General features: G+C 39.0%; 1 protein-coding gene across 5 annotated transcripts in view; it reads left to right on the top strand.

The window, feature by feature from the left end:
• Positions 1-12,982, top strand: part of foxp1b (forkhead box P1b) — a 230,273-nt gene that overhangs the window by 166,764 nt on the left and 50,527 nt on the right. The gene's annotated exons all lie outside the window — the stretch shown is intronic.

Genomic DNA, 12,982 nt, shown 5'->3' with positions numbered 1-12,982 from the left:
ATATATATATATGCATGAACGATGTTAAAACCCTTTCTATCCTATTGGGATCCCTTTTTAATGAGCTATTGTTGCAGCTAGGTCTAATGTCAGGTTGTGGAAAAGCCTCTTTGTTGTGCAGATGTCTTTGGAATAGCTCTGGAGGATGAAATATGACTATGTTGACCTTTTAGTTGTSTGCATATTTGTCAGGATTCACATAAGTTGAAAGGATCAAACTAAACAGTTTTCCCAGCCTGCCAGAGAATCGTGCTGCAGAGGTCAACAGAGGGGACCACAACGGCAGATTCCAGAGTACAGCCAGTTGTTGGTACATAGTGAAGTACTAGGCCATCTCCTGCAGACAAAGACAAAATTAAAATTCTAATTTATTAATGTATACAGAGAGCTTGGCCAAGCTGTCACTCAGCTATTGAAAAGAGTCCCCCCTCTTGCGCTTTTCCTCCTCTCCTCTCCCCTCGTCTGCACAGATCTTGTGTGGAGAGCTCAGACTTGCTTTAGTGTCTAACTAACACTGTAAATTGCCTGCTCTCTAATGTTCCAAGTTGTCTTTTGCTGTGTGAAACAGCCATAATGAAAAAGCCACAGGTTCAAACAAGTGTTTGTTGATCTCTGAATTACATATTCTGCTAATTAAATACGCCCTCAACCCCACACACGCACACACCTAATGTTCATACATAAACATTGTCTTCTTGTAAGCATGTATTAGGCTTCATTTGTTTTCAGTTTTTTTTTTCTGCTTATGTTTTTCTGGTGGAGAGATTTTGTTGTTTTCCTCTCAGAAATACATTTTGTGTCACACCAAAGAGTAACGGTCGGCGTTTCATCTCACTTCCTCCTGGAAGAAGAACAAAGCCTTGCTCTCAGAGGAGCACTGTTCCACACAGAACATCCTCTATCTCCATCATGCAGTCTGKATAATGATTCTCTGTTGAGCTGGACCGGGTCATCAAAAGACATGATCCAACAATTATGAGACTGTAGTAAGCCGACACCTCATAAAAGCACCTGATCTGCGGATGAGGCTCCATTCATCTCTGTGGTCTTCCTATTAGGCATGAGGAGATGTACGGAAAGACTTTTACTCATTTGGAGATGTGACTCACTTTTCAATTCATTCAAGTCAAAAATAATGAAGCACAGTATATGTGAAACATCTGGGGGAAAAAAATGACCCGCAAAAGAGTGCAAAAAGGAAAAAAAAATATGAGTCAAACAAACCTCCGAATCCTTGATCAGCATTAAATGGCTCTTTGGTTTTATAGCTCAAACGGGGTGCCCCCTCCCTAAGCCCCCGCACCCCTGCACCGCCCACCGCTGCCGCTGGATGAGCATGCCTGTGCTGTGTTCTCAGCAGCTTCGAGGCCTTCTAATCATACTGGAGATACAAACAGCTGCCGTGCAGGCTGGAAAGCAGCTAAACATACTTGACTGGTCAAAAAGCCACTAAATTACATTGACAGAATGACACATGTAATTAAAAGAATCCATGCCGCTTTTACCTTTTTGTGCTTTTCACACCTACAGTGGCACGACGACGAAAGCCAGCTACTCCCACCCCGATAATTACCATTATCAGTGAAATGGTAGGGTTTGACTCATTAGTTCCATGTGCATTTAATTAGAGGCAGGCTGAAATTGGATTTAACTTATTACTTTTTCATGGATCACTTTCTTGTCATCACTTCAAATTGGATTGCAGCCCCAGGTAACTAATTATGCCAGCCGCAGGATCAGGAGTGGAGAAATAGGTAATTAGGAAGAACTCTGTCGGACCCTCGCTGATAGTCCATCAGCAGCAGGAGTGGGGGCAGGGGAAGTTGCTGCTCGTTTGTGGCATTGCTCACCAGACTGGCTGGTTAACTACATCTCGTTGCAGGGGATCCTAGGTATGCATCTGCCTCCTACAGGGGATTACGTAGCTCTCAGTTGGGTAGATGTTCTGTCAACGTGGTGTCGTTGCTATCTGTGTAATATCCAGATTATGCTTGTTTCTCATTCGGGGTTGTGAGACACAGAGAGTTGTCCTTAGAACAGGTAAAATGAGAAATACTGAAGTTGCTGAAGTTTCCTGTGTGGACACCATCCGAACGGCGCTGAGGACGAATCCATGAAAGACATATTTACAAGTGGCAGGTGCACATAAAAGATGCTTTTAGGAGATGCAGCAATAGCACGAATGGTTTGCTTGTAAAGGTGATCTCTCACTGGGCTGCAACTGTTGAAGACTTGTTGGCAATTCAAAATTGCAAGAAAATATCAGTTGCAGTTTCACTGAAGTCTAAGTGTTTGTGACCAAGTGATCAGTGAGCTGTTCAGTATCATTTTGAACTGCCAGATGTTTTAAATCACTGCCTATTTTTGCGTGCACGAATTGCAGAACGGCAATCTGGGCAAGTTTTTAGGTAGGATTTTGGAGGTGGGCATCGGCACATCAAGACCCCCCCCTAGCCCCACCCCCACACTACTAAATTTCACCRTGAGTAAGAGATTGTGAAAACAACCCACAACAACAGCTACTGAAGCTACTGAAGCGATACCCACATCCTCATTTATCCACGTCGGTGCAATTAATTCTTTATGTCTTCCTCTGGCTTCATAAAATAATTGCAGTCACCTGCTCCGCCTCTTACGTCGTTTATGTAGAGGAAAAAAAAAAAACTCTTGGTGGACACAAAGGTCAGCAGGGCAAACTGGTYGTCGTTACGACACCTCGACACCCCTCTACCTAAACACCTGATTCTTTCACATTATTTAGTTGTATACCCTCCTCAGCTTGCCCACTTTGTCAACCATCCTCACATTTATCACTTAATTCACCAGACAACACTTCTGAAATGAAGATGGGCAGTTTTGGACCAGTTTTTAAATATTTATTAACAGTGTGGTTATGAGCCATGAACTTTTGCCTTGAGTGTTTTCTGTCAGAAGAGAGCTCCAGTGCAGGTGTCACAATACATCTCTAATGCTCTGAAGAGAGAAAGTCCTAATATAATTCAGGTTTGAGTTAAGAGACCCCTGTGGCAACAAGCCCCAGGAGGAATGTTATTGCACAAATCTTTTGTACATGTTTAAAACTTAAACAGCAAGACTACACATTTGAGTGATTCATGCAAGGAAACAAAATCACAATAAATGTTGCAAAACAWTCTTATACCACCTTAAAAAAGCTTTAATAAAAACATAAACTTTCCTATTATTCCTCTTAAATAAGGACATTGGCAACCTAGAAACCTGAGTTTTCCAAAACATTTTTTTATTTGTTTCTAAAGAAAACAATCTTGTGAACTCATCTTTTCTAAAAATATATKCATCTACACTGAAACATCAAAAAGTTACCAGAACTCTATAGTAGCTCTGCTGGTTTACTCTGGAACACATTTTTATATATAAAAAAATACATAAATAAAAAATTGGGGGCTCCTTAAACTGTTTTTTGTTTAGACACAAGGCTGCAAATGCACAAAAGAAAACTTTCACAAAACGTTGTTACCACTCAGACAGTCCAGAAATCAGTGGTTCGGGTTTCATTATGTACTGTTAAAATGGGTGGACCTAATAAGAATTGTATTCTCTGACAAATGTTCACAGTATTTAGGTGTTTTYAAAAGTATTTCTTGTGTCATTTTTCACATGCAGTAGTTACATTATAAACTATTCCGGTAGTCACTTTTTCCACAGAATACACAATTTATTCTTCCCCTTTGCTCTTCTCTTTCAGTTTCTCTTTTCTTTTGTCTCACTGTTGCAGTGTCCATCCTCACAGAGGGCATCCCCAGGTCAAAAGATAATGTCTTTTTAGTTTACAGGATGAAAGTCTTTTAAGTTGCAGAGCCTCCCTCCAAAGCCCACACCCCCTCCGCTGTTTGCTCTTCACATCCTTCATTTGTGGTCTGTTGGGGGGAAGCGTGATGTGACACAATCCAGGGGCYAAACCTCTGTCTGACAGGACAAGGAGAAGCCGTCAGCTCTCTCTCTTTCTCTCTCTYCTACTGTTTTTGCAGTAGGCCCATAGCATTGTCCCGACACATGTACAGTATACCACAGAGTTCCAATCTGTAAGTCATTAGAGCACTAAAGCCTGTCATCTGGAGCTCAGCCAGGGCTGCAGGCTGATCTGAGGCAGCATTTTGAGAGGTCTCCACAGCCCAGTCCACCAGTGGTGAGGTGAGACCAGGCCAAAATCATTTTCTGAGTTGTTACCATAAAATAATGATTAATATCATAAAGAACTGACCAAATCTGATTTGGATTAGGGCTGAAACGATTAGTCGACATAATCAATAATGTCGATTATAAAAATAAGTTGACGCGACATTTTAATGTCGATGCATCRTATTATTTACCCACGTAAATGCTCATTTGTAATGAAGGAGAACGTGGAGTAGACTGGCACGCTACAAAACCGTGGGCAAATCAAAAAGTGATAATAATGGTGGAAAAGAAAGACAATTCCATCTAAGAGGAAAAATAAACAAGAATTAAACTTTCCAAAGTTGGCTCCAGTTTACTGAAAATCAATCAAAGAAAATAAAACACAGAGTCAGTTATTCCATGGTAAAAACATGATAACACGCTGCAGCCGTCCTGTGCAGATGGTAAGTTTCATAAAGTTAGCTTATTCATCAGGTTGATGCCTTATAAATCATATTTTCTGCAGAGTTGTAAAGTAACTAAGTACAAATACTTTGTTACTGTACTTAAGTAGAAATTTTGGTTATCTGTACTTTACTTGAGTAATTATTTTTCAGCGTACTTTTTACTTTTACTCATTATATTTTTACACAATTATCTGTACTTTCTACACACTACATTTTTTAAAAATTTAAGAAGTAGAAAGTCATTACTCCTATTTTATTCCAAGTTATTATTACTTAAAAAATACTATCCTGATAAATTGTGTCTCCTGGATAGAGTGAATTTAATTGTGGTTGGATGAGAAGTATAAAAATATACCATTCTGACACAATATTAGCTTGTACACAGCCCATCACAGCTGCACGCCGTTAGAAAAAATATTTTTTGGAGAAGTCACCTCCCAGTAAATGTCATTTTGGAAAACCCAACTGCTCACTTTTACCCAGTTCTTTTACTTTTAATACTTAAGTAGATTTTGTGCCAGAAATTTACTTTAGATACTTAAGTACAAAAAATATCAGATACTTTAAGACTTTTACTCAAGTAATATTTTTAGAGAAGACTTTAACTTTTACCAAAGTATTTTTTGATAAGATACTTATACTTTACTCAAGTATCACTTTGAGGTACTTTACACAACACTGATTTTCAGTGACTGATCCCTTCATGCTGTAGCCAACTGTCAGTATGTTTTGTTAGTTTACCATCGGAGAGGAGCTATCAGTCAGTGCCATCATAGTAAATTACTAAATGATAGTAGTAATCCATGCTGTCTCATACTGTATGCTCCTGTTTTTTTGATGGCRTTGAAGCCTTATAGCTATTGGACTGCCACATCCAACAAGATTTCAAACAGGATGGATTATTTTTTTACTTTATGCACCTGAATGTCAGTTTAACCAAAATTATTCTTTATATTTTGGACCTGCAGGAGGGGCTGCTGTTTTGAGTTTTTTAGACATTAGCTATTTTTTTAAAGACTTGCAGTTTAATTTGTATTTTATAATTTCATTTTATTATGTTTACATGTAGCAATAATTGGATCAGTAGAGACTGGATAACGGTGACATTCCCAGTGTGAGCAGGTGAGATAAGCTGTGAGCTGGAGCTGGAACAGGAGGTGAGCTCACAGGAAGCATAGATGGAYGTTGTGACAAAAATAATCATCGACTAATTGAAAAATTAATCCCAGATTAGTCGACTGTCAAAATGGTCATTAGTTGCAGCCCTATTTTGGATATGAATTGGATTTTGTTACAAAAAAAGACACAGATGAATAAATTCCTGAGATTCCTGTATAGTTTTTTAAAACTGGAACAATGGTGTTGCATCCAGATTTACGATACAAATGTAGTTTAACATTTTGGCAAACTCCTCATTCTCCATCAAAATGATTCACTTTGAGCTACAGTAGGTGAAAATTTACCACTCTACGGTTAGCGACTGACAGCGGCCTTTTAATTTCACTTGGCCGAACGACTTAAATATGAGGAAACAGCTCAGCTTTATTTTTCTGACAGGAACAAAGTGTGACTCAGTATTGCCTTACATTAGCCCTGCACACTTATTCACAGTGAAGCTGTCAAAGAAATTCACCGATTCCAAAGATTCATTTCTTCATCATATTTCCTGTCTTGTAGCTAAGCTAAGCCATGCAGCTGCTCTAGCTTCAGATTATCTTTACATGCGTTGTACATGATTGTCCTTTCACTTTTTCCACCTGACTTTACTTTTGAGGAATACTGAATTTGAGTTTTTATACTCGTGAGGTGTCTTTACATCAGTTTTTGAAGTGGGGAGTGGGATCTTTTGCCGCCCAAGGATTCAGTTTGATTATAATTCAGTGAGTGGCCATTTAATTCAAAAGCAATTCTCGATGAATCAGGTTGCATCCATCACATTTGAAACAAAATCCTGAGCACAGAATTTCTGACCTAAAAGAAGCACAATATTTGGCTCTACACTGCTGTAAGTTTTTTATACAAACCAGATTTTAGGAAACTAAATTAGCTAAAAATGAGTCAAAACACTGAGTTCAGTAACAAGATTCTGTGGTAACTGTTTTCACATCATGGAAATATCTTACCTTTTTTCTTCAGTCTTTCACAGTAATTTCTTTATCATTTTAGAATTCAAAATGTCCCAAAATCGATTTTTAAAAATTAAATAAATAAATAAATAAATAAATCAAATCCCCCCCCCAAAAAAAAAAAAAATTTAGAACTTTTTTCCAAAAGCCTTTAGAGTTCTCACCCCTAATTTACACTAGATGCAGTTCCGCTCCGGTCCAGTCTGACCTCCGCTGAAAATACTCAGCCGTTACCATCAATGAGAGTATTTACGCTCCTGATGGCAATCCACCAAAAAATAAATCCTATTTTTGCCCCAGAGCTGCTCCAGAGTCAATCTACAAAGATCACATCGCACCAACAGGAAAAGGAACAAGCACAACATCTGTATTTTCAAAATAATTCACCAAAGGCAGACTAAATTTGCAGAAATCCCAGCTGTATTAATAAACATATGGATATATTTCTACACAGATGCTGTCAACATGTATCGTCTGTTCAGGAAGCAGATGGCAACATGAAGCGTGCAGCATATATGTACACACGATACACGTGGATTTTATTTTGAAATAAGATGTTTCAGAAAGAYGACAACGATGCAGTTTCAACTGTTTGGAGTCTGTCTTCCACAGAATTTATTGTTTTTCTCAGACTTCCACATTTATCACTGGATTTATTGCACAATCTCACATTTCCTGCACACTCTTCTTGGACCTCCTCTGTGCTTCGCACTGGAGCAGACCGGACCGGACTGGACCGGAAAGGGGTGGACGCTGTGTAGGAAAATGATGCGTTGTTCAAAATGGTATGTCAAGAATAAACAGGAATCCAACTGGATTTCTTCTTTAAAACTTTATTTTCAAATTTCTGACTCCAATCACAACACACTGACAACTTCCTTTTATTATAATGAATTGAGCTCATAATGTGTGTTTCTTCCTGCTTACACCCCAGGAGGTGTTACCTTTTACATCAGACGTAAGAACGTCACTCATTTTTGTTTAGACTAAAGAAAGAACACATGATAACACACGCCAACTCTTTGTATGTTTTACCTTTNAATCGTTTTACATCAGAATCGTGATTCTCATTTACAAAGATTCAGAATCAATTTAAAATGTCCCAAAATCAATTTTTATAAATAAAAAAATGAAAATCAAATCCAATGGCTCAGCCTCCATTTTGTAACTATGTGGGACATCCTGACGTCACCACACAGCTGCTTCTGGAACGTATGCATGAACAGAAAGCAGCAAAACAAAGAGGAAACTACCAAACTGGAGGAAAGATTTAAACTGGTCCCGTCTTCATTGAAGGCAAAGATTTGGACTTATTTTGTTTTTTACTGCATGAGTTTGAGTTTGACWTGAGCTTCACTGTGTACAAGGTTTGCAAAATGAAGATGAAGCACTTTGAGAACACGACAAATGGGCTCACATTATCAGTTTTTAATTTAAAAATTGATTTTGAATCGAACCATGGCCCCAAAAATCTGAATCGAATCGAGTGAAAAGATTTCCACCCATAGTGAACATAGTGTGACTCTTGGCCTTGTCATTTTATCTTTAACATCTTTGAAGCCGAATTTCTTCCAAACACTGATTTTTAATACAGGACGTGCCATTTGTTCGTCTCAATCAGCCATCTTATTACTGTGCCTGTTTTCAGAGGCATGTCTTGTTTTTCTCAAAATATTATTAATATTAAACTACAGATTTTCTCCATTTTAAAATGAATTTAAAATCATTTATTATCTCTTTGCAAAGTATCAAAAACTCACACCCCTAACACAATGCAAAACTAAAGCTGATGTAAAGGTTTATAAAATAAAGTTGTCATGAATTCTGAAGATGTGGGGATTGAAATGTCAGACGAGCAGCTACCTAACCAGTCCTGTCGGACGTAAAGTATTTCTTTAAACTGAAGTCATTCATAAAGCTATCTCCTACAGATATGATATTAATTGTTTATAATCCCGTTTTAAAATGTGTGAACTACCCCTTTAAGGATAAATCCTTCAGAACGTCTTCTGTCTCAGTCGTCAAAGTGTCTACAACAGTAAAGTCTTATAATTGATCAAATGTGTGTGAGGCTCAGAGGCAGTTCACCACGTTGTGTTTCTTAAGTCTCCAGGTGAAGCTGTAATGAAATCACAGTCTGATGTCTGTGTTGCTTTGAGCTGATACGATCTGTCAGGTACGATCAGCACAACACCAAAGCTGGATCTCGAGCCGTCTCTTCTGCGGCTTGTTTTCCTKGTCATATTGTAAAAATGTATTATGTGTAAGATATAGATTAGAACCAGGTTGGGGATAATCCTGTCAGAATGAAGTCATCCTTCCCTGTTGCACGTAGYCGAGCGGAGAGGTTGGGGGCGTCTCTCTCCCAAGCCACGGCGATGACTGTCGACTCCAGTCACGGTGCTGGGAGCCACTTTACCATGTGAAAGACCCTCTTTTCATTGGAGGCCTGATGTTTCCCTTCAAGCAGTCAAGCCTCTCAAGCCTTCACCCCACTCAGCCCCCACACACACAAACACACACACACACACACACACACACACACACACGTCCCCTAAAATCTGTTGTATCTTCGTGTCATCCTCTGGCACTATATCTTGATGTCAGGCATGTGTTGTTTAGAGTGATTCACACGCCCTTTGCTGAGGGGTGGAAGGATGGATGGATGCACAGTCAGCCATAGCATTAATAAACCCTAACAGCTATGCAAGGTGCAGTCAAGTCAGCATCAGCTCACAAAGCAATTTCTCCTCGAGTGTCACTGCACATTTCTGGCAGCTTGGMAACTCTTGATAGCCATTTTCACTTTTGTTTGGAGGGGAGATGACATTCTTTCTCAGAAAGCAACACAAAACTAAGAAAAGGACGAGTTTTGTGAGGAAAATGTTCTGAATATTTGACGTTTCTGTCAGATGTCACACAATGTTTTACCACGGTGCATAAACCTATTTAAATATACCATTTATTTGTAATCAAATGAAATAAAAAGGTTACCAAATCGCTATGTAAAATATATTTTTATTCCTTTACTTAGAGTTGGAATCAAGCTAACAAACACAGTCTGCAGAAATGTTCTACAGTTAATCACAGCATTTAGCAGCGCTGTAGACCTACGAAGCCTCCTTTCTGCTAAAGTTACAACGAGAGCCACCCACAGACAAACATTCTTCTATTCTACCCCAATTTAGTCAGTTATTAGAGTAAAACTTTCCCATTTTTACATATAAAAGCTATTTATTTAAAATATGATGCTATCAGAATAACAGCTCGTTTCATATAAATATAAATAGGACTTAAGATTTAGCAACTGAGGTATTTTTATCCTCAGCCACAACAGAATCACTGTTACTGCATGTTAAAATGCTCTGTACTGCCTTCTTTGTTTTATTGTAGGTCTCAATTTAAATCAAAGGTGAATCAATTGCACAACAAGACGAGGCAGAAAATTCCCCCGCCTCCTTAAATCGACGTTTGTCAAAGCCAAACGTGTTCTTGTTCTGACTAAGTGAAAAACCACAGTAAAGACGGTGCTCGATGAAACACAGGCTCCGTTATACTCTGGTTGGCATATTACCTCAGGAAATATTTTGCAAATACAAGAGTTCACATGTGCTGACTAAACAATGCGTTCCTGAATGCTGAAATTAAAAGTAAATAGCCAAAGCCATGTATAATAGACCAGGAGGAACAGGGTGAGTCAGGCGTGACTTACAGTAACTCCACGCTGCTTCGGGTGATAACCCCATTTACTATGAATGGGACTTATTCCCAGTATCGTGGGGAGGATTGGGTGCTTGTTAAAAGGTGGGTTTGCTCTCTTATCCAGGTACTACAGAAATACCCTTTTATTTTAGCAAGTTTTTAAACTGAAAATAATAATAATAAAATAAAACATATTAAAACAACTGAAAGTTTAAAGAAGGATTAAAAGGCACAATATCTAAAATGTACAGTATATGTCAATTCTACTGTTTATCTGTGTTTGAAACCAAATAAATGGTGCGGCCTTCAAAATTATTATGTATTARTTATTAATAGCGTTGTTATTTACTTTGCAAATTTCTCCTTTTCATAAAGGTTTTGTAAAAGTTATTTTAATGGTTAATATAATAGTTCATATTGTGGAAACATAGTTGTTTTATTTGGAGCAGGTGTTATTAATGGAGGCTTCACACCTGCCCTGCTCACTCCCTCTGCTAATAAACAATCATTTACCTAAACAGGCGCATAGAAACAGGTTATGTTTGTTCCCCCGTGACAAAAGTCCGGGTCATCGGGGTCTTGCAACAAAAGGAATGAGTGTAGTTTTGCTTCTTTTTTTTTCCACCCTGCACTTCCTTTCAGTTCTCTCCTCTTTCTGTAGTAGCAGTGACACATATGCTGGCATGTCGGTGCAGCTTATTCACTGGCTCTGCTTGTGTTTTAGGAAGGCTTTGTAATCGGAGCCGAGTCGTTATCTTTAGCCGAGCGGAGTACGGCCCGGGCCAGACCAGACATTAACTCATACTTTCACTCTAACTCAAGCAGGAAATGGGAGTATTTTATAATGTCATCCACTCTGTCATGAATACAATCGCTCAGTAAACTATCACCAGGGACTCCGGTTCAAGGCTCAAAGATATTGATGTTTCTCTCTGCGCAGGAACCAAAAGAAGAAAGAAAGAAAAAAAATCCATATAGCGTGTGTATCACATCAACACATATGTGTAATTATTTTACATGGCGAAGGCACAGAGGCAATGGATTAGAAAGGCACTGTGTGAGAGGAGAAGCTTGAACTGTGTGTCTGCTAAATTTATCATGAGGCCTTTGGGAGCGTTGAAATGAGAACRGTGGCCTATTACTGCTAAGAAGGTGTTTTATTGAGAATACGCCGACATGCCACCCCAGGGAGAGTGCCGGGGGAGAAGAGTGTGGTCGTAGCCTAAACCACTTTGTGTGTGCGCTTGTATGTCAGTCTCTTTTTGTGTGTGAGCTGTCCTCAGTGTGTCAGATAGAAAATAAAAGCATTTTTTCTCCGACTTAATTATTCACCATGATATGTATTGGAATTGTCACTTTTGACACTTGAGGCGTCCCAAGTCAATAATTTATATAGGTCAGGTCATCTTTMCAGAGCTCATTGTTAGTTATTAGCAGATGAAAGCAGTGGCTTGTTGTGCAGGCCCTTTGTTTATTTTAGCAGTGTGTTTGCAGACTGGAATGCATCCCAGGAACATTCCTTCATCCTTGGCCAAGGCTTTAAAGCTGCTGATATGAGCTGCGTGTCAGAGCTGTTGTTCTGCTCCGTGTTTATTGTCAAGGATTATTAGCAAAGTGTGCTGTTAATTTGGCCTCCTTGTTCTTTGAGTGAGTTAAACAACTTAGTCAYTGGGATTTCATTGTCCTGATTAAAAATTGAACTAATTAGCAGCTTGTTTTTGTTTACCTGGACTAAGTTGTTCAGGATGAATCTGAGTCTTGTAGCCTTGCAGAGAAGGTGTGCGTCGTGTTTCTCAGGAGCTCGACTCTGTCTCTCCCTGTGAGTTCAGTAAGATCTCCAGTAGGTGGCAGGGTCCTGTTTCCTTCCTGTCGTTTCCCCTCGCTGAGTGCACCCGGGTGTTGAAGAGTGTGATGATATCATGACAGCTAATTGCTCTCATTGGGATGGAGTTGGATGGATTGCCTTGTAGCTGGTGTAATGTTAGCTGTTAATATAAGTGGGTTTAAGCTCTCCTGAAGGCAAACTGCAGGATAAGTGTTTAAAAATTAGAAGAAGGGGAGAAAAAAAAGCTGCGGTTGGATTTCTGACTGGATTCTTTTGCATATTTTAATAAGTTACATATTTTAGAGTGAGTACAAACTGTATACAAATTACCATCTCTGGAGTAAAAGACAAAACACACTGTTCTCATAAATTCATTATTTTATTACCAAGACTTGTGACATATCTCTTGAAAACAAAATACATTTTAAATAACAACAAAGCATCTATATTTGTTTTTTTTTCTGCGTTTTAAAAGAGTTGTGCCTTTGTTGCAGTGAAGTAAACAACACAGTTTAACAGAACAATAAAGGGGCTGATAGTGGGGCCAGGTTTTTTTTTTCTGCTAGATAGCTGTGTTTACATATCTGTTGTTTAATTAAAAACCTCTTTTCTTTAAGCTTCCATTGTTTCAATCGCACGGCCGGAGTCCCGGCATGGGTCAAAAGGTTAACAGCCATCAACTGTGCCTCTCTCTCTCTCTCTCTCTCTCTCTCTCTCTCTCTCTC

Source organism: Austrofundulus limnaeus, unplaced genomic scaffold, assembly GCF_001266775.1.
Source record: "Austrofundulus limnaeus strain Quisiro unplaced genomic scaffold, Austrofundulus_limnaeus-1.0 Scaffold58, whole genome shotgun sequence".
NCBI lineage: Eukaryota > Metazoa > Chordata > Actinopteri > Cyprinodontiformes > Rivulidae > Austrofundulus > Austrofundulus limnaeus.
This window is presented reverse-complemented; position numbering and strand designations above follow the sequence as displayed.